The 27173-nt window shown below is 34.8% G+C and overlaps 1 protein-coding gene across 3 annotated transcripts in view; it reads right to left on the bottom strand.

The window, feature by feature from the left end:
* LOC143242916 (uncharacterized) overlaps positions 1-27173 on the bottom strand; it is a 58648-nt gene that overhangs the window by 24627 nt on the left and 6848 nt on the right. The gene's annotated exons all lie outside the window — the stretch shown is intronic.

Genomic DNA, 27173 nt, shown 5'->3' with positions numbered 1-27173 from the left:
TAATCTTTAAGGGTCGCTACTATGTTCTTAACGTACTTGGTAATTAACTATACAGGAGAAAAGAATGATCAGAAACAATCCATGCATCAAGCACATGGCTGTACACTGTATAATTTAAGTGAAATAAATGAATGTAAGCTCATGGGCGGAAGGTGCTTTCAAAGAGGTTAATGGGGCGCATCAGGACTTAGAAACTCGTTGCAAATACCGCTTGCAACGCTAAGAGTATCGATCATCTACATGTTGTCATAGAAACTTGTTTGTTTGTTGTTAACAAAAAACAACAGAAAAGTGTGATTTTCCTGGTGGAAAGCTGTTACATTACAATAATTTTTGTTAATGTTGTTGTCTTCTGTCAATATTTTGCCACTTATTCTAAAATCATTTATTAAAATTCGGTGAGGGAAACAAACAGAGGAAAGAATTCACTATATTTTGTTCCTGGTATGGAAAGTTTTTTTGGTTATCACTTGAAACAGAAAAGTATGCTTCCCCTAGTGGAAAACTTGGGCATTACAGTAATATTTGTTGTTTTTATCTATGATATTTGCTTTTACAAAAGCCACTTTATAAGGATAAAGTAAGTCACTGGCTGCATCCTTGAGACTTTGAGTGAAATCACCTTATGGTCAGACTTGTTTAGTATCGTTCAAGTATTTAGGTCTTTCAGACATAAAAGCTACCAGCAGAAACTGTCTCACTACATATCTATCAAGATCTTTTATAGTCCAGTGTTTTATCTCAGTTTACAAAGTCCTATAAGGATCACAAGTAAATAGAGTTATCAGAAAGGTGCTGAGAAAGCATAAAAAATTGATAGGTGCTAACTTTAACAACGGAAACAAAACTGAATATTCGATAAACCTAACGCATGAATTTGAATTTTTTGTAAATATCTTTTGATCGCTATATATTTTAATATTTTTTAAATTTATTTTTAAATTGATGAAACAACAGCTTAAGTTTCTATATCTTCAGTACTTAAAGAAGAAATAGTTTGTTTGTTTCTTTCTTCTTTTACTACAGTTTCTCAATGGTAATTCTGCCTTCTCTTCTGTGTTAAACAGGGAAGAAGTTGTTTGTCATTATGGCTTCCCAACCGGAAATCTGTCCTCTTCAATACTGAAGCGGGAAGAAGTAGTGGGTTTATTTGTTTGTTTTCACGTTTTCCAAACTGAAATTTTGTCTTCTCTTCAGTACTGAAGAGAAAAGAAATAGTTTGTTCATTTGTTTATTTATGACTCCTCAACCGGAATTATGTCTTCTCTTCTGTTTTAAAGAGGGAAGTAGAATACAGACCAACGATAGCTTCCACAGTTCACATCTCTTGATGACGAGAAACCCACTTGAAATAAAAATGTATCTCAGAACGGCTAGTAATGGTATGAACAATTTTACTAATAAAGTAGAGAACAACGTTTCCACCTTCCTAGGTCATCTTCATATGAACATAGTGGATAAAAAATAACCTCCATAATTTCTAATAAATTATTAACCGTACACGTTATTGATAAATCTCTCATTAAAACTGATTTTAATTAAAAAATATTGAAAGGATGTACATGTAGAAATCAGTAGCATAAAAGTTGCTGATTGTACACGTACAATGATAAGACCAACTACTACAGTGAAATTATCTTAAGGAAGTCAAGGTCCGTGACACTTTTACTTGTCATTCTTTGACCCTCTGCCAAAAGAAATCTACTCTATCGATATAGCCTGGCAGGGACAGAATGTACCCCGAATGTGTGTGACGAGCGTCTAATTAATAGCACTATCAAACTAAAGCTAACCTTTCTAAAGCTAAGCTTTACGTCGTAACATCAGATTTCTTGAGTCGTTGGAATAAAAAAAATACCAAAGGAATCCTATGGATTCTAAACATCGGAGATATGAAAGCTAACTCTAGGGCTAGAACGTTTCTAATTATTAAAACGTTTCCAGTTAACAGTCTAAATGATCTGTATTACAATGGATGAATTTTTTAGGCATTGGAAAAAACATAGCTTGTTGGCTAGACACACAGTCCAATTATGTTAATCTTAGAGTAATAAAGAACTTTGTGTAAATATATATATGTATAGCTTACTTGGGTTCAACAACTTCTCTTGAAATTAAATGAAAGAAATTAAGAATTGTTTCAGGCTACTGCCTTATATTACAACTAGCAAGAATAGTAAATATTTAGATTGAATCCTCTAAGGCATACAGTATGGAACTTTAACAAATTTAACAAAACCTGAATGAATATTTTACCAGTGATATGAAACAAGGATCAAAACTCAATATTGTCACCGAAATACTAATGAAAATGGAAAAAGACAAATGCATTAGAGTTTTAAGGTGATGTTCTAAAACTATGACGTACAAGAGTAATTACACATTCCCAACAAATCCGATTGAAACAATGTAAACGTTTTCATTCGAACAAAGTGGAGATTTAAGATGAATAGGAATAAAAGTGTCAGTGATGGTATAATTAACTCAGAAGACAGAACACAACTGAGAATTAGTTGGAGATTTAAGATGAATAGGAATAAAAGTGTGAGTTATGGTATAATTAACTCAGAAGACAGAACACAACTGAGAATTAGTTGGAGATTTAAGATGAATAGGAATAAAAGTGTGAGTTATGGTATAATTAACTCAGAAGGCAAAACACAATTGAGAAGAGATTTAAGATGAATAGGAATAAAAGGGTCAATAAGGGTATAATTAACTCAGAAGACAGAACACAACTTAGAATTAGTTGGAGATTTAAGATGAATAGGAATAAAAGGGTCAGTTATGGTATAAGTAACTCAGAAGGCAGAACATAACTGAGACTTAGTTGGAGATTTAAGATGAATAGGAATAAAAGTAAGTAAATAAAAGGGTTTAATTAACTAAGAAGGAAGAGCACAAGTTATAAGTAAGTGGAAATTTAAGATATTTTCTTATATTTTGTTCTTTAGAATTATGACTCGTTTATCATGTTTTTGAATAATGAACAACGTGTAATACATAATGAAAAATATGTTATATTATATTTGGATATATGATAATAAACTTAAACTGATTGATTAGCAATTCTTTAATCGAATAAATAAATCCCAAGAAAGAAAAAAGTCAAATGGTGGAAATTGACCAAATTTGGTGCAACTGTAAATGTTGAAAGTATTTTCTGAACAGTAAATAAAGAACCTGGTGGTTACTGTATTTGGAAAGCGCTTATGTTGATGTAGACTTAGTAAGAACAGTTTGAGCAGTATGAATCGCACGATAACGTTATAGCAGACGTATCTCTTTGGTAATGCACGATCTCACCTAACAAAATCTTTCAACATCCTTGACACTAAAAATCATTTATGTCAGGGATTTTTGTCTTTATAATGATGCATGACTTTTCCCCAGTGTGCTTCTCACTCTCAGGGTCAAACATGACTTGCTCATTTCATGAACAAAGAGTCTTAAACTTGTTTAATGAACATTTCTGTTATGTATTTTAAATCTGAGGTATAAAATGGTTGGATTGTAAGATATGTAGGTCAACAGCTACTTTTCTTTTATATCCATATACACTTTAAGACGGTCAGTAGGGACAGTAAATCGAAAGAAATAGTGTCTAGCTCCACCAGGTATAAATTATGCACGAGGGCAACAGGTTGCGCTTAGTTAATTTAAAATAATTAATGTCAGTAAATACTAATGAACGTACGTCAATACACGAAAAAAAGATACATTGAAGTCAAGGTTACGCAAATTCTAAGTGTACTCGGGGATGTTTGTTTGTTTTAGGGGTAAAGCCACACTGAATTTTCTGTTGTGTCCATTGAGGGAAATAGAACCTCGGATATTTTCGTTCTAAGTCCGTAGACTTGTAGGTAGCTCATCGGAGAATGTACTTATGGAAATGAAATTGTATTGTTTCCAGTCAAGCACGAAACTGCACAATGGGTTATATCTACCCTGCTTACCGCGGGTATCGACACTCGGTTATTAGCATTGTACATCCACAGGCATACCGCTGTGCCATCATGGGACTGGGAAATGAAAAAAAACACTGTCATGATCCGTCTTATTTCATTTTTTTATATTTTTCTTTCAATTTTCGTTTCTTATCCTTGTTTTCCGCTTCCCTTTTCACACTTCCTATTTAATTAATATAATGTTTAAGCTGTTTTTTCATGTATTATATCACATTCAAACTACACTTTCTCTTTACTTACGATTTACGGTCTATTGTTGTAATGTTTCACTTTACATAACATTACATTACATCTTCATAATATTTATTATTTTTCTTTCAATTTTCGTTTCTTATCCTTGTTTTCCGCTTCCCTTTTCACACTTCCTATTTAATTAATATAATGTTTAAGCGGTTTTTTCATTATTATATCACATTCAAACTACACTTTCTCTTTACTTACGATTTACGGTCTATTGTTGTAATGTTTCACTTTATATAACATTACATTACATCTTCATAACATTTATTATTTTTCTTTCAATTTTCGTTTCTTATCCTTGTTTTCCGCTTCTCTTTTCACACTTCCTATTTAATTAATATAATGTTTAAGCTGTTTTTTCATGTATTATATCACATTCAAACTACACTTTCTCTTTACTTACGATTTACGGTCTATTGTTGTAATGTTTCACTTTACATAACATTACATTACATCTTCATAACATTTATTATTTTTCTTTCAATTTTCGTTTCTTATCCTTGTTTTCCGCTTCCCTTTTCACACTTCCTATTTAATTAATATAATGTTTAAGCGGTTTTTTCATGTATTATATCACATTCAAACTACACTTTCTCTTTACTTACGATTTACAGTCTATTGTTGTAATGTTTCACTTTACATAACATTACATTACATCTTCATAACATTTATTATTTTTCTTTCAATTTTCGTTTCTTATCCTTGTTTTCCGCTTCCCTTTTCACACTTCCTATTTAATTAATATAATGTTTAAGCGGTTTTTTCATGTATTATATCACATTCAAACTACACTTTCTCTTTACTTACGATTTACGGTCTATTGTTGTAATGTTTCACTTTACATTACATTACATTACATCTTCATAACATTTATTATTTTTCTTTCTTTTTCTTCTACACCATTATAGCTTTCATGCCGTCTTTTCTTCGTAAATTTGATATATACAGTAAACACGTGTGTTGTTATGTGGAACAGTGTAAAATCATTTTGGACTTTACCACAATTTTTGAAATAATTAAAGTCATTCAAATGACGGCCCGACATGACCAGGTGGATAAGGCACTTTACTCGTAATCTGAGGGTGGTCGCGGGTTCAAATCCTCGTCACACCAAACATGATTCCCCTTTCAGCGGTGGAGACGTTATAATGTGAAGGTAAATCTCACTATTTGTTGGTAAAAGAGTAGCCCAAGAGTTGGCGGTAGATGGTGATGACTAGTTGCCTTCCCTTTAGTCTTACACTACTAAATTAGGGACGGCTAGCGCAGATAGCCCTCGTGTAGTTTTGCGCGAAATTCAAAACAAACCAAACCATTCAAGTGACATTCCTCTCGACTCACAGTTCACATCCTAGAAGTACAACAACTGATATTTCATTGACTTTTGTTATTCTTATTCCAAACAGCCATGCAAAAGAAATTGAGACCGGAACTTTATTTCTATTTCTCCTAATCTTAAACAGGAAGTGACATCATATCTACATATAACCTACTATTATTAAATGGTAACTGTGGCGTATAACTGCACCACCATTTAGTTGAAACAGGAAGTGATATCATATCTACATATAAGCAACTATCTTCGTTATTAAATCAGAAATGTGGCGTAAAGCTACACCACTATTTTCCTGAAACAGGAAGTGACGTATCAGTTCCTATGTAACTTGTACATCGCTAGTACCTTGCAAATTGTGCTTCCAGTTCTTTAACTTTCCATTAAATGCATTCAGTGATATTTAATGTTCTAGTATACACATAAATATAAGATCGCACTTGCAAATTCATCTGCTTCTCTGATAGCACCAGCAACTGCTGTAATACAAGGTTAAGAAAATTGAATTACAATCTTCTTGAAGACAGTTTTTATTGGCACAGACTTATAAATACACTCATGTTAAGATTCACCAGCACATATACAGAAGCAATTCTCCTGAGGTAAAATGGGCGAATCTTTGTTGAACGATGTTGATCGAAGGACACTGTTGACTGTTGATTCATAGTCATACAGGTCAGGAAGTAATACAAAGTTGAGGTCGAACACGGAGTGCAAACCCGAGGATTCAAGGCTCGCGACCCTTGCTTCACCGCGTTTTGGAACCGTGAGTACGCTATATGAGTAAGTGTCAAATTCCACTTTTCTATTAGCGTTGGCGATTGGTGCTACTAACTTAGCTTCCTTCCTCTAGTCACTCACTCAAAATTAGGAAAGGCTACGTTTCGATAGTCTTTGTGTGGCGTTGCTCAACGTTTTTATACACAATAAAATTTATAATAAACTAACATACAGCAGGATCGTTTGTCATTGGTCGAGGTGTGTACTGTCAAGTTGTTAAGCTGAAAGGACAGGCCTGACGTGGCCAGGTGGTTTGGGCGCTCGACTCGCAATCTGAGTAATGCCAAACATGCTCACCCTTTCAGCTGTGGGAGCGTTATGTAGTGGTGGACAATTCCACTATTCCTTCGTAAAAGAGTAGTTCAAGGATTGACGGTGGTGGATGATAATTAGCTGTGTTCCTTCTAGTCAGCCAAGCATGGCCAGGTTAGAGCGATCGACTCTAATCTGAGGGTTGCGGGTTCGAATGCCTATTACATCAAATATACTCACACTTTCAGCTGTGGGGGCATTATCATGCGACGGTCATCCAACTATCCGTTGGTAATTGAATAGCCCAAGAATTGGCGGTGGGTGGTGAAATAGCTGCTTTCCCTCTATTTTTACACTGTTAACTTGGGGACGACAAGGCAGATATCCCTGGAGTAGCTTTGCGCGAAATTCCAAAAACAAACAAACAAACATCCTTCTGATCTAGTCTTTCAGTGCAAAATTAGGGACGGCTAGTGCAAACACTTCGCGTATAGATTTGTGCGAACTTCCAACCAAACCGAAAGAAACAATAATGAAACATCATAATTGCAGTAAGAGACACTTTAAGATCTATTTCACCTGCACGAGAACAAAGCCACTGGATTTTAAGCTATTCATTAATCGGTTAACTAATAAGATTAATATCTCATTTTATGTTGTTTTTTTTAATATTTTAGAAGACCTGAGATAAACAGCGAGAAAGTTATCTCACAATATTATGAATAAAAAGTGGAACTAGGGAAAGTTTAGCGTCAGAAAATTATTTATTTATAAGTTTTAGTAAAAAGATGCATACAAAAATGGGACGGTGGCTTGTATTCGTAATTTACATATCCTGAAAAAAAACTTTCATGTAGTCTTTCATTATTCTGCAACTGGAAGAATGTCAGGGAACAGCTTTAATTTTAAAATAATGGCGTTTTATATGTTAGAAACATTGTATATAGTGTATTTATATCACTGTATTGTAGAGGAATTTACGTATTTAATAGTTTTTGCACGCTATGTAAAAGTTACTAATGTTTTCTACAAGCTACTTTTAAATTCCAAATTTTACAAAAACTTAAAAACTAATTTTGTATTCATATTTAAGATATGTTCCAACACAAAAGAAGTTCTACTAATAAGATGGGTGAGAAACTGGGAAATACATTGCATATTACACTGACTTCTCTTCATTTCGCACGAAATGTTTCTAACAATGTAAGTCACACAGAAGACTGAGATAATACATATCTAGATACAGAATTTTATAATTGGTTTATTACAAACTTTGACAATAAAATTTAATTACAAACAGATGTATAATTTCAAAAGCTTTAGGTTATTTAGTGTAGGCAAGTGTATCTCCCTGCTACAATGTGAAATAATTATAGAAAGGAAGAAAGAATAATTTTTATTTGTTTTGTGTTTCTTTGTGGTAGTTACGAGGCAAGTCAAAGTGACCGACCTCATATTACATTTAGGTAGTGAATACAGAAGATAAACTAAGAAGATTTATGGAAAATAGGTTTGAAATTTATTTCGAAGGTTTTAGAGATTACACAAAAGAAATTTGTTATTGTTTAAATAAAAAAATAATTCAAGTATTTTCAATCTAAACATGAAAATCGGTTTACACTTGGAGCAGTGACTACTTTGTATCCATATATTAAAATACTAATTTTTAGCAAAAATAATTTATTAGAAATTCTGATATTTTTTCTGTACAAAAATTATGAAATTATGACGTTTACTGAAACCTTGCCAAAATTTGTGAAGATACATAAATAGTATCGTATCAGACGATGTATCGATACAATTGTAACACAGCCCTACTCGTATCGTATTACTGTATCGCCACACACCTAGTCACTTTCTCAGTTTACAACCCACTTGAAAATGTGAATTATCTTATTGTAAGTTCAGAATTTTCTCAAATAAAAAACTAATTATTAAAGCATGAAATAGAATACATTTTCCTAATATTGGGTTCATTGAATAGCTGTGTTCCTTTTCCTTTCATTCGAGGTTTACCCTATCTTGTCGGTTAGTGTGGTCGACATTTAATTTGCGGGTCACAGGTTTGAGCCCCGTCACTGTACTCGGTTGCCTTTTTAGTTGGGGGCTTTATAGTGTGATGCTCAATCCCATTTGCGTTGGTAGCCGAAGAGTTTGCGGTGGATGGTCTCGACTAGCTGCCTTCCCACTAATCTATCACTGCTAAATCAGGAACAGCCAACTCAGATAGCTATCAAGTAGCTTTGCACAAGATTCAAAAGAAATTAAAATCTTTCATAGCTAACTTTAAAACAAAGAATTTCATTAGACTTTATGTAACGTCTGTTTTATATTCATACTGTTGTTTTTGTTTGTGTGTTTTCCTTTCACCTTCCACTACAGCTCATGAAAAATCAAACTGCAATCAAACATTATAAATTTTTGTTGCTTGTTTTAACTGAATTCAAACTATGCTCTTTATATTCCTTTCTCCTAAAAGGTAAGGCCCGGCTTGGCCAGGTGGTTAAGGCGCACTACTCGCAATCTGAGGATCACAGGTTCGAATACCTGTCACATCAAACGTGTTCGCCCTTTCAGCCGTGGGGTCGTTATAATGTGACGATCAATCGCACTATTCGTTGGCAAAGGAGTAGCTCAAGTGTTGACAATGGGTAGTGATGACTAGTTGCCTTCCCTCTAGTCTAACACTGCTAAAGTAGGGACGGCTAGCGTAGATAACTCTCGAGTATCCTTGCACGAAATTCAAAACAAAACCAAAACAAGCTGGTTAGAAAAATCAGAATAATCTTTTATTTTTTTTAAGAATTACACCCAAAGTAAAAAATATTTATCATAATTGTTTCGTGTGATGTTTGAATATGATGAAATAAATGTCAGTTTCCAAACAAAAACTTGGAGTTTACAGATATACCAACAAAAAATCATCTAGGTGCCTTATCCGGTATAAATACACAGGTAAATTGGATACAACGCTGTTTTTGTTTTAGACCTACAGTCACGAGTCAATATGGATACTGTCAAGAAGGTTTAGTGTAATTTGGATCAGCCTGACGGACTAACGACTGTTTTAAAACGTGCACGCATTCACACGTGACTTTAACCATTTTCTGTCACGCATGCAATAAGCCACAAGAGGTTATTGACATAGAGCATGCGTATCCGAGGCTTCTTTGTTTGAGCTTTCTTTACCGCAGGTTTAACAAAATGAGCGCTTCCATCCCCCAGTTCACTCTGATTTTATCACGAATTAGTTTTGGATATAATTGTCCGTGTCCGAATTTTCTGCTGGGGATGTATACCAAGGTTCCACACCCCTTGCTATATAATCAACAGGCGCTTGGATAAGAAAAATTAACGGTTAGGCATAGCTTACACCCATATTCATTTCATGGTTATGTCATAGTAAAAGTGCCTCCAGCTCATAGAATCTCATTATTAACAGGTCGTATTGCATGACTACATATTTAACATTGTGGTTGATATAAATTCCTTTGAATACGCCGACTTTCCTTTTTCCTTTGAAACTATCGTTTCTCTTGTTTATTTTTACTACGTTCAAAAATTGACCAGTAAAGTATAATATTCGGACACATTCTTTACAGCTAACATTTTTCATTCAGGAACGTAGTATTTTGGCAATTGAACGTAAAATGAAAGTAAATTATTTAAAACAAAGCCACAACTATGTGTTAGGCATAGAAGAACGAAATTCTTGGAACCAAGTCAACCATCAAAGAATTCAGCTGAAAGAACTCTTAGTTTCGGTTTTATGGTTCTGTTGTCTTAACATTCTTTTACTTTTTAGGTGAAAAAGCAAAAACGTAGACTTTTTTTTTTGCACTGAAGTACAGAAGTACAAGATCAAAGACGAACTTCGTTTAGTGCAATACTTTATGTAAACTGTGTCATGATCTAATATTATGGATAAATAAAACCCCAAGAAATATTTCAGATTTAACTAATATAATTAAACTGAAAATGTTTTCAGTTTCGAAAGAAAACAAACAAACAAACTAGAAAACGGATTAATTACTCCGAGGTCATCTCAGAGATCGAATCTTACATTTTAAAGTTACTTGAGAACAAAATAATGAACTCAGTATTTGCTTTGATTTTGCGCAAAGCTATACGAGGGCTATCTGCATTAGCCGTCTCTAATTTAGCAGTGTAAGACTGGAGGGAAGGCAGCTAGTCATCACCATCCACCACCAACTCTTGGACTACTCTTTCACCAAATAATAGTTCGATTTACCGTTACATAATAACGTCCCTACGGCTAAAAGGGCGAGCATGTTTGGTGTGACGGGGATTCGAAACCGCGACCCTCAGAGTACGGGTCTAGTGCCTTAACCACCTGGCAAACTCAGTGTTTAAAAGAAAAATGTGTATTAATACCAATACTTAAAACATTTATGTTTACATTGCATGTATAAACCTGTAAACACAATAACAGATGAGTTATCGCAGGTTTGGATGGCTAATTTAACAATTACGTAACACTTTTTTTAAACGTATAAACGTTCTGTTTAGAGTTAGGAGAAAAACTTTAAACAAAAGAAAAATCCAATAGAAACGGATGGGCCAGTGAAGTAAAATATGTAAATAGATATGTTTCACATGTCACTAGATAATTAATGCAGGTAAATCATTTAAGAGTCAAAATAAACTATTCTATAGTTGCTATGCGAGAACCGACAAGGCCTTTCGCTAATACCACGGCTCGTCAAGACGATTATGTTTGGTTTGGTTTGAATTTCTCGAAGAGATACACAAGGGCTATCTGCACTAGCCGTTCCTAATTTACCACTGAAAGAGTAAAGTGAAGAGAGCTAGTCATCTCCACCCACCGCCAACTCTTTGACTACTTTTTTACCAACGAATAGTGGGACTGACAATCACGTTATAACACTCCGAAGGCTGAAATGGCAAACTTCTTTGATGGTATGGGGATTCGAACCCCGAATCTCACACTGCGAGATCAAGGATCCTAACCACGTGGCTATTCCGGGCTAAAACGGTTAGGATACGATTCATAATGAAACACGGAGGTTTTAAGAATCCATTGATTAATGTGACTAGTATGTAGCTTCGGCATTTACTTTTCAAACCAACCTGTTATAATACTATACGAAGTTTTTAACATTAGTCTAGAACTTCTAACAATATTATAGGGTTTCCAACGAAAATTCCCATTTGTCACTTTGGTTGATATACGTTTGGACGTAGTTCAGAAAACAGTATTTCTGTTCCTAAATTAAAACATATGTTAAGGCTTAAAATGTAAATATTCATCTTTAAAGAATAAAATGTTTAACAATAACAGTAATTAATATTATTAGAAATGAAACTTAGTAATCTTGCTTTGATTTACGACTATACATCATGTTGTGGCCGGCGATGGTTCATGGGTGAGTTATAAGAGTGGCAGTTAATTCCTACTATTCGATTAAGGTTACCCAGAGCTGACGGTGATTGCTTTTGACTACCTGTTTTTATCACTTGAAAATTAGGTTCAGCTTTGTGCAAATATCCGAAATAAACTACACCATTTAACAGAAAGTCTTTAACTACGTAACAAGGTGTTTGTATTATAATTATTTGAACTAACGAAGGTACCCGCTCGAAGAGTAGCATTTATTTCGTTAATTAATTTTGAAGCCTGTAAGAAAATGATATTCAGTGTTGAGTGTACCTTTAAACACTTGATACAAAAACGAACACACACACATATATATTTACCACTGCAGCCCCTGAAATGTAAGTACCCTAAAATAAAACTTAGTTAGGGTTAGCATCTGACTCTATCCGCGTGTCTAGACTCTATCCACATGTCTAAAGGAATGAATGACTCTGGTAAACTTCAAATATTAAGTGACAAAAATAATTAGATTTTACAGTACTGATACGGTGTTTAAAGCTACCAATCTGCAGAAGGCATTCTGGAGTGCATATGTTATTCAGTGAGTGCAATTCCAAGCTCTCTGATGCCCTGTGGAAAGTTACGGGCTACACAGGACAACATATTAATTGCTCTTATTGCTTGGCCAAGCGATTAGGGCATTCGACTCGTACTTTAAAGGTTGCAGGTTCGAATCCCTGTCAAACCAGACATTTCGCCTTTTCAAAATAAAAAAAAAGGTTTGCGCATCACTGCTCTAGAGAAACAATTAATTTGATAACACAAAATTCGATACTGTAAAAAAACACCTCACGTACTGTAGATCTCCTGTACTTAAATAGGATGCTTTAAACAAGTGTAACAGGTGAAAATAACGATGTCGAATCCCCGTCACACCAAACATGTTCGCTCTTTCAGTCATGTGGACGTTATAATGTAGTGGTCAATTCCACTATTCGTTGGTAAAAGAGTAGCCTAAGAGTTGGCGGTGGGTGGTGATGACTAGTTGCCTCCCCTCTAGTCTTACACTGCAAAATTAGGGACGGCTAGAGCAGATAGCCCTCGTGTAGCTTTGTACGATATTCAATACAAACAAACAAACATCTTATCGTTTGTGTCACATCGTTTCTGAAAAAGATATTTAAAAAAGCTGTAACTTTGTAAAGTTCTGAAGTGAATGTTACACACAAATACATTCGAGTAATTTGGGTTTCTAAATCAATTTGTAGCTGATATTTGTAGTAAGTCTGTCTGTTTTTAAAACTGGGGCTGAGCTACTCAAAAACTATCTGCGGTAGCAGTTCCTAATTTAGCATTGATAGTCTAGAGGGAAGTCAGTTAATCAATCTTCCCTCCACCTCCAACTCTTAGAGTACACTTTTACCAACGAATAGTAGAATTGACCATCACAACACTAAATAAAGATTCGAATCCATAACCCACAGATTGCGAGCCAAGTGTCCAACCCCAAACTATGCCAGGATTGCGGTTGCGAGTTAATAAAGACCAAAACACATATAGATAAGGAAACTGAGAAATAAAAGTTACAGTATAATCTAATGCATACATTACCAGATTTACTAAATTATATTTAATTTATACGCGAATATTTAAGTGACAAGTATCCATTAAAAGGTGCTAAAATGATTCATCAAATAAATATGAATCCTTTCCCCTATCGTCAAACGATTCATCAAATAAATCTGAATTCTTTACCCTATCGTAAAACGATTCATCAAATAAATCTGAATTCTTTACCCTATCGTAAAACGAGTCATCAAATAAATATAAATCCTTTACCCTATCGTAAAACGATTCATCAAATAAATATGAATCCTTTACCCTATCGTAAAACGATTCATCAAATAAATCTGAATCATTTACCTTATCGTAAAACGATTCGTCAAATAAATATGAATCATTTACCCTATCGTAAAACGATTCATCAAATAAATATGAATTCTTTACCCTATCGTAAAACGATTCATCAAATAAATCTGAATCCTTTACCCTATCGACCCTCAAAAAATCTTCAATATAATAATCTCTTAATAGTCCTTTATCAAAAAAAAGTCAAAAGATGTTAATCTATCCCCGTAAAATGATCCTTTCATTTCTGGAATAATCTTTTTGTCCATCCTCGAAAACCCTTTCAACAAGTCAATGTCCATTCTTAAATAAAAAGACCCTGGCTGTACACAGTATCTGAAGTGGGCCTAAATTGTGATCTGTACAGGGATGCAGTTACTCACCTTTACTAGTTTGTAACAAAATGTTTATAAATATGTGCCCAAAAATGTTAACAGCTTCCTTATTAGCAACAGATCACTACTTCTGTGGTTTACGTGACTTATCCACACTATGCCAACATTTTTTGGTTTTATATGGTTTTTGTTTGTTCCATCTACGTTAAAAATGTTACCAAAATCCTGCTCAAATGCATTATCTTAAACTTACTATAAATAATGGTCTTCTGGCAAATACTTGTCCAGTTTACCAATTTATCCAACCCATTCTGCAATACCTCAACAGTCCCAATACGGATAGATGTATCAAAGAGCCTAACACATCAACGAAATTTACTAATTATACCTAATCATGTAACATAAGTAAAATCAAAGGCCCGAGAATTGACTCCTGAGGCAATCCGCTTGTAAAAAGAGTCCAGCTTGACTGATCTCTATTAATAACAGCCTTTTGCTCTCTCTCATCCAACCACCCTACAATCCAATTAACAAGTGTTTCCCCAACTCCCTAACCATGTGATTTTCTTATCTAATCTTTTGAAAATCTAAGCACACTAAGCCCACACCCTTTCAATCTTCCAGGTAACAAGTAAAATACACGAGAGAAAAAAAAAGAGATAACAGATTAGCAGTCAAGGTTTCCTTTCGGTAAATCCATGTTGGCTTTCATGTGAGATATCGTATTTCATGAAATCTTCTTCTAATAGACTCTGTATAATTTTGCCAACTTATCGCACACTTTAAAAATAGCAGTAACATAACCAATTCTTCAGTCCTCCCTATTGTCTATTGATCCACTCAAAATAAAAGAAAGAGGGGCTCATATATCTGATCTACGACTCCCTCTAGACCCTAGGGAAAACCTTTGTATACTTTTAATCTTTCGGTCTTTATATTTACCATGAAGGTATCAGTATGTACATAAACCAGATCATTGTTAATATTTTAGGTAGGATCAGAAATATTGATAAAACCTTTTCCTATGAAACATAAGGAAAAAATTTAACATTCCAACCATGTTAGAGTGTTCAGCAAAAATATTGCTTTTGCAGATGAAAGCCCTCTTTTTAACATTAGCCATAATGGACGTCCTAGATTATTTTAAACCTAAGTCCTAGCTTTCCTATAGCTCTGCAAATATCCAAAATCACCATCAATTTAAACTTCTTAAACTTACGACATTTATCCCCAACTTTTCCTTTATTTCTTTAATAAGCAAATTATGATCGATTTGCCTTGTTATACTATAAGCAATATCCCTAACTTGAATTAAAATCATTTTTTTTTTACATTTCCCATGTCTGATCGACGTCATTTTTTTTAACTAAGTATTCCAATTCGTTGGTGACACATTTTGTCTCATGGCCACAAAATTCATTTTCTGAAAACTAACATTACTCTTCCCTAAATATTGCTTCTCTTCAAATATTGTAGCTACGTTTTTATTTTTTCTGATTAGTTGGTAGAAAAATCTAACCCTGAATTACTACAAGGGTATGAGAAATCTCTGTGTTTCTCTCTCGCTATTTCGCTCCAAACATTTCCAATAAATCTGCCTAAAATTAACGTTTCTTGCATCAGTGTTCACATTAGCGACAACCGTGGCCTCATCTATTTCATTAGATGACCTATACAAATTACAAACTTAACATTTTCTACTCGTGAAAACCGTGACTGTACCTCATATAGATATAGATGCAACCTTTGAACTAACATTTTATGTATTTCATCCTGACAGAGTTCTTCATTTATCATTATTAAATAACTCAGAGCTTGAAAAGGCTAAATAACTCCTAGTTTCAACACTCTTCAACCTGACCAAGTTTCAGTGAGTCTTATCATATCATAGTCTTCTATTTCAACTGAATTGAAACTCTTCTTAAAAATTCTATCTAATAATAACATCAACTGAGTTTCTTTTAAATCAATTATGGTTGTCTTTACATCTGGCGGACGTATTACTAGAGCTATTATTTTAACTGTTTTGCTCTAAATCTCTTATTACAAGCTCCTAACAGACATGTTATTAGAACTATTACTTTACCTGTTTTGCTCTAAATATCTTATTATAAGCTCCTAACAAACATATCACTAGAACTATTACTTTACCTGTTTTGCTCTAAATCTCTTATTATAAGCTCCTAACAGACATATCACTAAAACTATTACATTATCAGTTTTGCTATAAATTTCTTATTATAAGCTCCTTACAGACATACCACTAGAACTATTACTTTACCGGTTTTGCTCAAAATCTGTTATTATAAGCTCCTAACAGACATATCACTAGAACTATTACTTTAGCTATTTTGCTCTAAATCTCTAATAAGAGCTCCTAACAGACATATCACTAGAACTATTACTTTAGCTATTTTGCTCTAAATCTCTAATAAGAGCTCCTAACAGACATGTTACTAGAACTATTATTTTACCTGTTACGTTTTAAATATCTTATTACAAACTTCTGTTTACCCTAGCTATCCTATCATTTCGTTTATTCCCAACTTCCCAAGCTCCTTTGTCACAAGATTAATGGGTATATCTGACACTTCTCAAACATTCTAACATACTTAAACAGAACCTAATTCTAGCCTATTTCTTGCTCTAAGCATGTCCCTCGTAATCTTTCACTTAAAATAAGTTGTCCATTCCTCAATTCACTCCGAGGGAACATCCTTATGAAAGGGACACGCGTCTGTAACTATTCCTTAACCCTTAAAAAGTTTCTTTACACTTTTTAAGCAGCTCCCACGATTTACAGTTATTTATTATTTATTCCTTCACGCACTACAAAAAACAAAAAATTTTGGTATCGGTACTACTGTGAACACTCTCTTTATTATCCTGCACTCTATCACCTGGCCCCAAAGTGTAGTTGTAGATTTTCTGTACTCCAACTAAAACTAATCTTAGTGCTTTTAATGACAGAATATGCAGTGTAAACTTATTGTACCTTATTTAAATCTATTAGGCACTAATACCTAAATATTAATTGAACCTGTCTTTGTAGCCTTACCTTTTCATTATTACTACAAATCCCTTGTAAAATCAGCTCTTTAAGTCTGACATTTCCCAAAGCAACATTTTCCCTAACTTTATCGAATTCCTGTTTTGCTTTCTTACTTTCTGTTCCTAACTCTTGTTCTCTTCTCCGATAATACAAACTTTCCTAAAGCTATCTCGATTTTTTCCTCGAGTAAGAAAGCTATGTAAATATATTGTAACTTGTCTTTCCAAACATTGAACAAGGCACGAAAACCGAATGCGAGCCTGATTGAAAAAGATTAAAACTGGTGTTAAATATGAAATCTGTGAGTCAGTTTTTGCACTGAACAATATACAGAACTTGTTTATAACAATGAACACCAGTACAGGATAAACCCGCTTTGTTAAGGATGCTATGAGATATCCCCCCAAAAAAAATGACATCACAAGTTGTTTAGAAATAGTAATTCACTTGAACATACTACAATATACATTCTGACAAGATCAGGTAGTAAAGTCATGTTTACTTATCAGGCGTGATCACATTTCACGGAGTTTGGAGGTGAGTCGTAATAAAAAACACAAAATGAAATATCCAGTGTTTTTCTAGTCCAACTGTGACAAGTGAATGCTTAAACTCACATTAAACATCGTGTATGTGTTTCTTTTATTAGTAAAAATTTGTTTTGTGACAGAATACCATACTTTACTTTAGAAATAATAATTATCATTAGTAAGTTAAGCTAGGCACACTTTACTCAAGTCTTTTGAAAGCGGTAAAATGAACAACAACACCGGTTTAATTTTGTTTTTACTGTAATGATCTAACATCAAAAGTAATATGATTTCTGTTGAAGGATACGTTCATTGAGCTATTTAAATACGACTGTGAATATTTAACTTGTCACGTGCCTCTAAGCCGTAGCTGTAAACTGTCTGGCAACAACACGTTACGCTCTGTCAGCACGTGCATGCCTGGCTACCAACGAGGTGTAACAAACAGAATATTTGAAGTTTTCCAATACACCTTCATCGTTGGTAAAGTTTCTGAGGTGCAGCCCTCATTATAGCTAAACACGTGATACACATTCAGGGTTTCTTGTCTGTCGAAACTGATAATAAAACTAAAACATATAACACACATGTTAAAAGTCAAAGGTTAAATAATTTTGATTATACTTCCCCAAAGAAAAAAAACAAACTCTAACCGTTCAACAGTGTAACGAATTAAAGCCACTCATATGTTGTTTATTTGAAAGCCCAACTATGTTAGTTTTAAAAGCCTTGTGTGTTTGTTTGCTCAGAAGTTTCGCGTATAGTTACGCTAAAGCTACAAACTGCTCATATCCGTCCCTACTTTTGAGTTGAGAGACTAGGGGAAAGGCAGCTAGATAGTGACACCTAACACAAGTTCCTGGAGTCACTGTTGTCTAACCAAATATGTATACCTGACAGTCAACTCCTATAACACATCTACTGACAAATATATGTGGAGCGCGTTTTAGGATCAAAAGGACTCGAATCATGATACTTTAAATTTACAGCCGTGGCACGCTAAACAACAGGCGACGCCTGGTTTAGATCAAAGTTTTCAATTCAATCAATTTGTTCGCTTTAATGGCATTAACTTGATCGATATTACAAAATACCTTGGCCCAGCATGGCCAGGTGGTTAAGACACTTGAATCGTAATCCGAGGGTTGCGGATTCGAATCACCGTCACACCAAACATGCTCGCCTTTTCAACAGTGGGAGCGTTATAATATTACGTCCAATCCCACTACTCGTTGGCAAAAAAGTAGCCCAAGAGTTGGAGGTGTGTGGTGATGACTAGCTGCCTTCCTTCTAGTTTTACACTGCTAAATTAGGCATGGTTAGCGCAGATAGCCCTCGTGTAGCTTTGCACGAAATTTAAAAAAGGTAAACCAAAGAAAATACCTTAAACATATCAAGATGATTGCTTATTCAAAGTTCATCTTTACAGCTGCTAGAAACGTCTAATTCAGTCTGTGAAAAAGTGAATCCAAATTAGTACGAATTCAAATCAAATGCGTTAACGCTTCGGTGGTAACAAGCATGTCGATAACTATATGATAAGGAGAGGTGTGTCTAGAATTGTTTCTGTGGTTTTATTTTATTTATTTTGTTAATAACTGTCTATGTGTTTTCTTATAGCAAAGCCACATTCGGCTATCTGCTGAGCCCACCGAGGGGAATCGAACCCCTGATTTTAGCGTTGTAAATCCGGAGACATACCGCTGTACCAGCGGGGGGCTTTAATAGTTGTAAAATATGAGTTTGAATAAAGATAAATTAATATGAGTTTGAATAAAGATGAATTAAGGTCAAAATACGAGATGTATACCCTGAATCAGAATACTTAAAATATTATAATAAGTCGATTATGTTGATTCACCTACCTGTTATCACAGGAATTGGTGTGGCTTATAGGTTAGCGTGTTATGTTGGTCATATTCAAAGATCCAAGGTTTGAATCGAGAAAAGCCGTTAAAGAAGCTTTGCAATTTTAACTGTCATGGTGTCATAATTAAGTCCTTTAGTTTCGCTACTTAATACGTTTTTGTTTTACTTTACAACAGTGTCATTTTGAGCTTATTTACGGTGTCCACTGCGGGATATCGAACTCCGAATTTTAGCGTTGTAACTTCGTAGACTTATCAGCTGTCCCGCTAGGAGAATACGTGTTAAGAGCAATGGGTGCTGCTAACTCTTTACCCTTCCTTTAATTTACAATTTTTATTTAGTGATGATCGTGTCCGAATCTTGATATTTCTTACCTGGCCGTTAAATCAACGTGTTGCATTCATTGTTCAAAACAAAAATATCAAGTCCATTCAGTGAATTAAGTTACTTTAATTTTAGGAAAACTGGACAACGTATCAGAAGCTTACGTGACCGTTAAGTCCACATGCTGGACCCATCTATCAGGGCGAAAATATGAGATCCATTTAAAAAATAAAGTTATTTAATTCTAGTAAAACTGGATATAACAATATAATTATAAGTAATACGTTAATGCAGCGGTAAAACATCAGAGTTATACATATTCTTTCCTATCTTAAGAAATTAAAAACTGAAATTTATGTAAGCACGAATAAACATTCTTTCTATAATTTTTGAAAACCAATAACAACTATTTGAAAACTATACTATTATCATTTAGTAAGGCTATTAATTAAACTATTAAATGTAAGGTTTTGGTTTGATTTGTTTAGAATTTTGCGCAAAGCTACTCTATAGCTGATGCTTTTAAATATCTGGTCTCTTTCTTTTATCTATCAGCTCAATATAAGTAAAAGTGATGAACAGAATAATTCTTTGAGTGCCGCTACGCAAAAATTCTGGAACAAGTAAAGAAAATCTAATGTAACCTAGGGCACTGTCGGATATATATTATGATGCTCAGACACTATAAATACTAGTTTCTGGCATGCGCATTCACTCACAGCATCTACTCTGTGAGTGAAATGTAGTTTGAATTGTGAACAGTTATCTTACCAAATAACATCAATATGCTCCAACTCAGTTCGTGGTCAGTAAACATGCTTCAACTTAGTTCATGGTCAGTAAATATGCTTCAACTTAGTTCATGGTCAGTAAGTTTGTTTTATACTCCCTTATTTTTAAGACTTTTGCTATCTTTGCAAGAGCCCCCCCGCTAGTACAGCAGTATGTCTCCGGGTTTACAACGCTAAAATCAGGGGTTCGATTCCCCTCGGTGGGCTGAGCAGATAGCCCGATGTGGCTTTGCTATAAGAAAAACACACTCAAAAACACACACACACATCTTTGCAAGGTAGATCGCTTATTGGCTGAATATTCCTCTCAACGTGTTTGTAAAACTATACTATTCAAATTGATTTAGTTCACAGCTTTACCTGTTGTTTATTTTGAATTTCACGCAAAACTACTCCAGGGCTATCTGCGCTAGCCGTCCCGAATTTAGCAGTGTAAGACTAGAGGGAAGGCAGCTAATCATCACCACCCACCGCCAGCTCTCGGGCTACTCTTTTTACCAACAAATAGTGGTATTGAACACAACATTATAACGCCCCACGGCTGAAATGGCGAGCGTGTATTTTGTTGCGACGGGGATTCGAACCCGCGACCCTCAGATTACGAGTCGAACGCCTTAACCCACCTGGCCATGCCGAGCCCAGCTTTATCTGAGCCAATCTGCTTTACATTTGATGTACGAGTTTTGTTTTAAGTGTTCTTATCAGATGTTAATTGTTTTTTGTTACTTCTTTGTTTGTTGTTTGCTTACTTTATATGGATGTAACGGGATTAAGTACACAATAACTGTTTATTCAAACCTTTCAAATTCCCGTTTCTATTCACTTTCCCTTTTGATTTCCGTTTTACAAATATTTTTGCCTAAACTAAGTTTGTTCGTTTGTTTTAATTCTTTGAATACGTAAATATATTATAATACTCTTATTAATATTCACCTGTTTCACCATTGCTTTTATTAACAATTAACATACACTTTACATTCATCCAAAACAAGTTGTTTCAGTCACTATGTTCCCTTAATGGTTTGGTTTGTTTGCTTTGTTTAAATTTCGCACAAAGCTGCACGAGGACAATCTGCGCTAGCTGTCCCTAATTTAGCAGTTAAGACTAGAGGAAAGGCAGCTAATCATTACCACCCACCGCCAACTCTTGGGCTACTCTTTTACCAACGAATAGTGAGATTGACCGCACATTATAACCCCCCCCCCACGTCTGAAAGGGTGAGCATGTTTGGTGCGACGGGGTTGGGCTCAGTGGTATGTCGGAAGACTTATACCAGTAGAAATCGGGTTTTGATACCAGTGGTGGGTAGAGCACAAACAGCCCTTTGTGTAGTTTTGTGCTTAACAATAAACAACAAGAGGAATCGCTATCGGCTCTTGTGGCTTATCGGTACGTCTGCGGCTTTCTATAGCTAGAAACCGGCTTTCGATACCTGTAATGGACAGAGCACAGATATCCCTTTGTATAACACAAAAACGTCAACCGCTATCAGGCGTGATATTCTTTCAATATATAATCATTTTATTTTAAAATCCTTCCTTACTTTTTTACTCCTACCATCTTCCTTTCTTTCTTAAGAAGATGGCTCCACCTATCGAAATCGATTAACTAAACTTTTCTTTTTTTTTATCCAACATGTTACTTCCTACCAGAAGCCCGCCTTTACTCTTTGTCCTTTGTCATTTTTGCATCAAATATTTTTTATCTTAAAACCTTGATGCAATATATTTCTCTTAGCTGTTTTATTACTCCATTTTTCTTTTCATTTTTACACTTATTACAGTTTTAGTATTAGTTATTTCCTACAATGAAAAGATACCATATGAACTGGTGGCTCTGCTGACTGATAAAAGAACATTAACTTTGACAGTCACTCGTTTTTTGTTTGTCTCTAGTGTTATTTCGTGGTGGAATGGTTTCATCATACACGAACCAAACCTGAACACATACCGTGTTGAAGTTACTTTTTCTGGTGGAAATATCCTTGTAAATATTTTCAAACTTTGTTACCGACTCATTTGGGTTAATAAAAATTTTTACGCAGAGGAGCGAACAACGTTTTGACCTTCTTCGGTCATCGTGATGTTCACAAAGAAAGAAAGAGGTAACTGACCGTAAGCTGACAAACACCACACCAACATTATTTATAAAATACAATGTGATAACTGCCACGACTTCTATATTGGAGAAACAAGTAGAAAAATGGAAACCAGATTCAAAGAACATAAAATGTCACCTTCACACGTTTTCGAACACTGCAAGTCAAATAAACACAACAAAACCAGAGAAAACACTCAAATACTAAATGAAGAAATGAACATAAACAAACGCAAAATTAAAGAAGCCTTACTTATACAACAACTTAAGCCCAAAATAAACCAATACAAAGGAACACCTTTATATCTATATTAAAAATAATATAATAAATAATAATAATAAAATAAATAATATAAAATTATACATTCAAACATCTATGCATGCCCTCTACATTCCGACACTAAGTTACACAACCCCTTTCAAACATGTGGTCAGCTTCCGGTCAGTTACCTCTTTCTTTCTTTGTGAAGCTAACGATGACCGAAGAAGGTCGAAACGTTGTTCGCTCCTCTGGGTAAAAATTTTTCTCAACCCAAACGAGCCGTTTTTACATATATACTTTTCTCTACAAGTGGGTTTTCTCGACATCACTGGTTTTTTATCGACTTGTTTGTACCCTTCCAGAACTTGGCTGATAGACCGAAGATTTCTTGTTGTGGAATCTTGTCACGTGTTTTGTTGTTTCTGGAGATGACTTAGAGTACAGAGATCAAAGGTTGAGATAAGATACAGGAGTTTAAAATCTATACAAAGTTTTGAATAAAAAAAATGCAGCTAGCCTGAAGTAATTCTTAAATATAAAGAGGGTAAATGAATAAACAGGGTAGGGCAAAAATAATTTACCACTTGAATCTTGTATTCTTACATTCTACTTGCTAATTTTTACATGATATTGATTTATTCGTCTCATAATAAATTAAATAATTAATTATAGTAATTGACCATCAAAAATTTAGAAGTTCTTGAGGAGTGTTCCAATTAATCTCCCTTCTTGTTATTGGGATTTTGGTCTTTATAGCCCGGGGGGGAAGGAGATCAGGTTCACTTGGACCTCTTCTTCCTATCTGTACCGTAGTTTTATTTACTGGTGAATGTTTATGGTGATACAACATGAGAGTCGGAGTAAAACCGCAAGGACCCCGACTCCTTCCAGGACAAATGCTCATGTAGGTATCAGCATTAACATTCTTGTGTTACGTATAACATCGCTAATGTTCAGTTTTTGAAAGTTTCACACTTAAACGAACATTTCGGTACATACAGACAATACGTTTCACTGGTTATCAACGAATTTCTCTCAGAATTCAAAGTCACACGTTTAAAATTTGAATTAGAATCCTTAACGTGAACGTCGCCTTACAGGCACATGAACTACGAGGCCCACGGAATTCAGGTATGGCCGTCACTACTTTTCAACAACTGACCTGAGAGAAACAACCAACCAGCAATAGGGCTTTGTCCGGCTTTGAACCAAATGACGGTATGGACTGTCACGTGCTTGATGTAGGTATAAAAGCTGTTGTTGTTGTTGTTGTTTTGAATTAAGCACAAAGCTGCACAATGGGCTATCTGTGCTCTGCCCACCACGGGTATCGAAACCCGGTTTTTAGCATTGTAAGTCCGCAGACATACCGCTGAGCCATTGGGAGGCAGATGTAAAAGCCGTCGTATATCAGATTCTGCCACTAAATATATCACAAAGTTTCTGCTAGGTTACCAATCGACTGCTTGATTGTTCTGTGCGTAATGTATTACAGACAATAGATGAAAACCTTCATGAAAACTTTCAAGGTTGTTGCAGTGTGATGACACCGTTGCATACTCGTAAATGGCGAGTACTTTTTTTAATCATAGTTTACAAAATTGTTATTTTCGCCGTTTAAAATAATTATGTTAATCATTTTGACGTTTCCATATACACTAATATCTTGTACAATCCGTTTCCATATACACTAATATCTTGTACAATCCGTTTCCATATACATTAATATCTTGTATAATCCGTTTCCATATACATTAATATCTTGTATAATCCATTCTTCGAAGATGTTTGTGCTCTGATACATTTCGTTCCTTTTATTTCAGTTTGTAGTTTCCATTTTCGAAGAGTTTGTTACAGTTTAAACAAGGCTTAATATACGTAAGTGGTGAGTGTAGCGAGATGGAAAACATAACAAACCATTTACCTCCAATAACATATAGGAATTAAGCACTAGAATTTACCGCGGAAGGACACATTAACGTTAACAGAAGGAAACTGGTTTCAGTTCCTACTTCTTAAAGAAAGAATTAACTGGCAATACTTGTAAAAGGAATTCCATTATGATGATCCCGGAAACGTTGTATTCATACAAGTGTCACTCTAATCCTTAACTGGTTTAACGAGTTCTCGAGCCCACGTGGTACGTCAGCTAACGTGGAAACGTACGTTTAAACGTTGGAAAAAAAGTTTTGGTATATACGGTAGGACCGCTTCTCATAAAACACTGGAAGCACTTTAAAAGAGACTTGAAATATGACGCTGAATCTTAATCGTTCGATGCCCCTTCATTTCACGAATCACAAACAAACCTTTAGCAAAAGGCTGTTCAATGACTTAGAAATACTTTAAGAGCTTTGCTATTCGTTTAATCTTAAAAAGAACTGGACGAAATAAGAAAAGTAAAATATTTAGAAATACATTTCGCAAACATATAGATAGATAAACATCTCGAGTGAAAACTGCAAATGTATATGACGCGTGACGCAAAAGATTGCCAGTGTCGAAATGAGCTACAGTTATTGTTACAGGCGAATTAAATTTTCATCATTCTGTCTGGTGAAGGAGAAGATAGATGGCGTCAAAGAAATAAAAACAAAAACAAAATGGTCACCCTCGAACGTCGAACAACGACTCACACTACACAAGGCGATAACAACCACGCCCACAATCTATAGCCATCTTCCATAGCCTCAGGAAATGTTCATGTTTTTGTGTGCTTACTTTACTATCGGGGAAAACATTCCATCTTGTCACCGTTTGTTTGTTTTTACTTTGAATTTCGTGCAAAGCTACACGAGGGCTATCTACGCTAGTCCTTCCTAATTTAGCAGTGTAAAACTAGGGGGAAAGCAACTAGTCATCACTACCCACCGCCAACTATTGGGCTACTCTTTTACCAACGAATAGTGGGATTTAGCGTCACATTATAACGCCTCCACAGCCGAAAGAGCGAGCATGTTTGGTGTGACGGAGATTCGAACCCGCTTCCCTCGGATTATCTTGTCATCATGTACTATAAATTTGAAAAGGTAAAATCCAAACAGTCTGAATTCTGGGTAATAATAATAATGTTCAAATACATTTAAATGTATATCACCAGAAACCATTCTAAAATGATAACTTTCTCATGGTAAGGGATCATTTTTAAACGTTTGTGAATTTAAAAAAAAATACAGAAAAAACTTTCAATTATTTCATCATGCCTGTCAACATAGAGGTGAATGTAAGGGCTAAAACGAATATTTAAACTTGTAATCCGAGGGTCGTGGGTTCAAATCCCCGTCACACCAAACATGCTCGCCCCTTTCAGCCATGGGAGCGTTATACATTGACAGTCAAGCCCACTATTCGTTGGTAAAAGAGTATCCCAGAAGTTGTTGGTGGTTGGTGATGACTAGCTGCCTACTCTCTGGTCTTACACTACTAAATTAGGGATGGTTAGCGCAGATAGCCCTCGTGTAACTTTGCGAAATTCAATAAACCAAATCTGTAGGGAGATGTGGTTAGTGTTGACTGAACACAAGGAAATATTTGTAAGTATAAACTAAAATAATTTTGAGATTGAATGTATTTTTACATGTATTATTTGTAATGCTTCACGCACGTCAAAATATCTTTCACTAAAATCCAGTTCAATCTGCTCATCAAACCAATCCAAAACAAAACAAAAGGAAACGAATCAGGTAAAACACATGGAAGTTAAGCCTAACAAGAAATGTACCTATCGTAACTCTATATTTTAGAATTGGTTGAAACAGACTATCCAATTGAAACTTCTACAATGTGTATAGTTTAAAGCCATGTTTAATCTTAAAAGACATTTAACCCAAGAGCCACGTTCATGAAACCAAAAGAATAAATCAGGTAAAACACATGGAAGTTAAGCCTAACGAGAAATGTACCTATCGTAACGCTATATTTTAGAATTGGTTGAAATAAGCTATTCAATCGAAACTTCTAAAATATATATAGTTTTAGCTCTTCTCTAATCTTAAAACATATTTAATCAAAACGTTAGTCATGAAAAGTAGTTTAGTCATATGTTATATATGCTAGTTTTTCAACTGAAAAT

The sequence above is a fragment of the Tachypleus tridentatus genome, chromosome 2, assembly GCF_004210375.1.
Source record: "Tachypleus tridentatus isolate NWPU-2018 chromosome 2, ASM421037v1, whole genome shotgun sequence".
NCBI lineage: Eukaryota > Metazoa > Arthropoda > Merostomata > Xiphosura > Limulidae > Tachypleus > Tachypleus tridentatus.
This window is presented reverse-complemented; position numbering and strand designations above follow the sequence as displayed.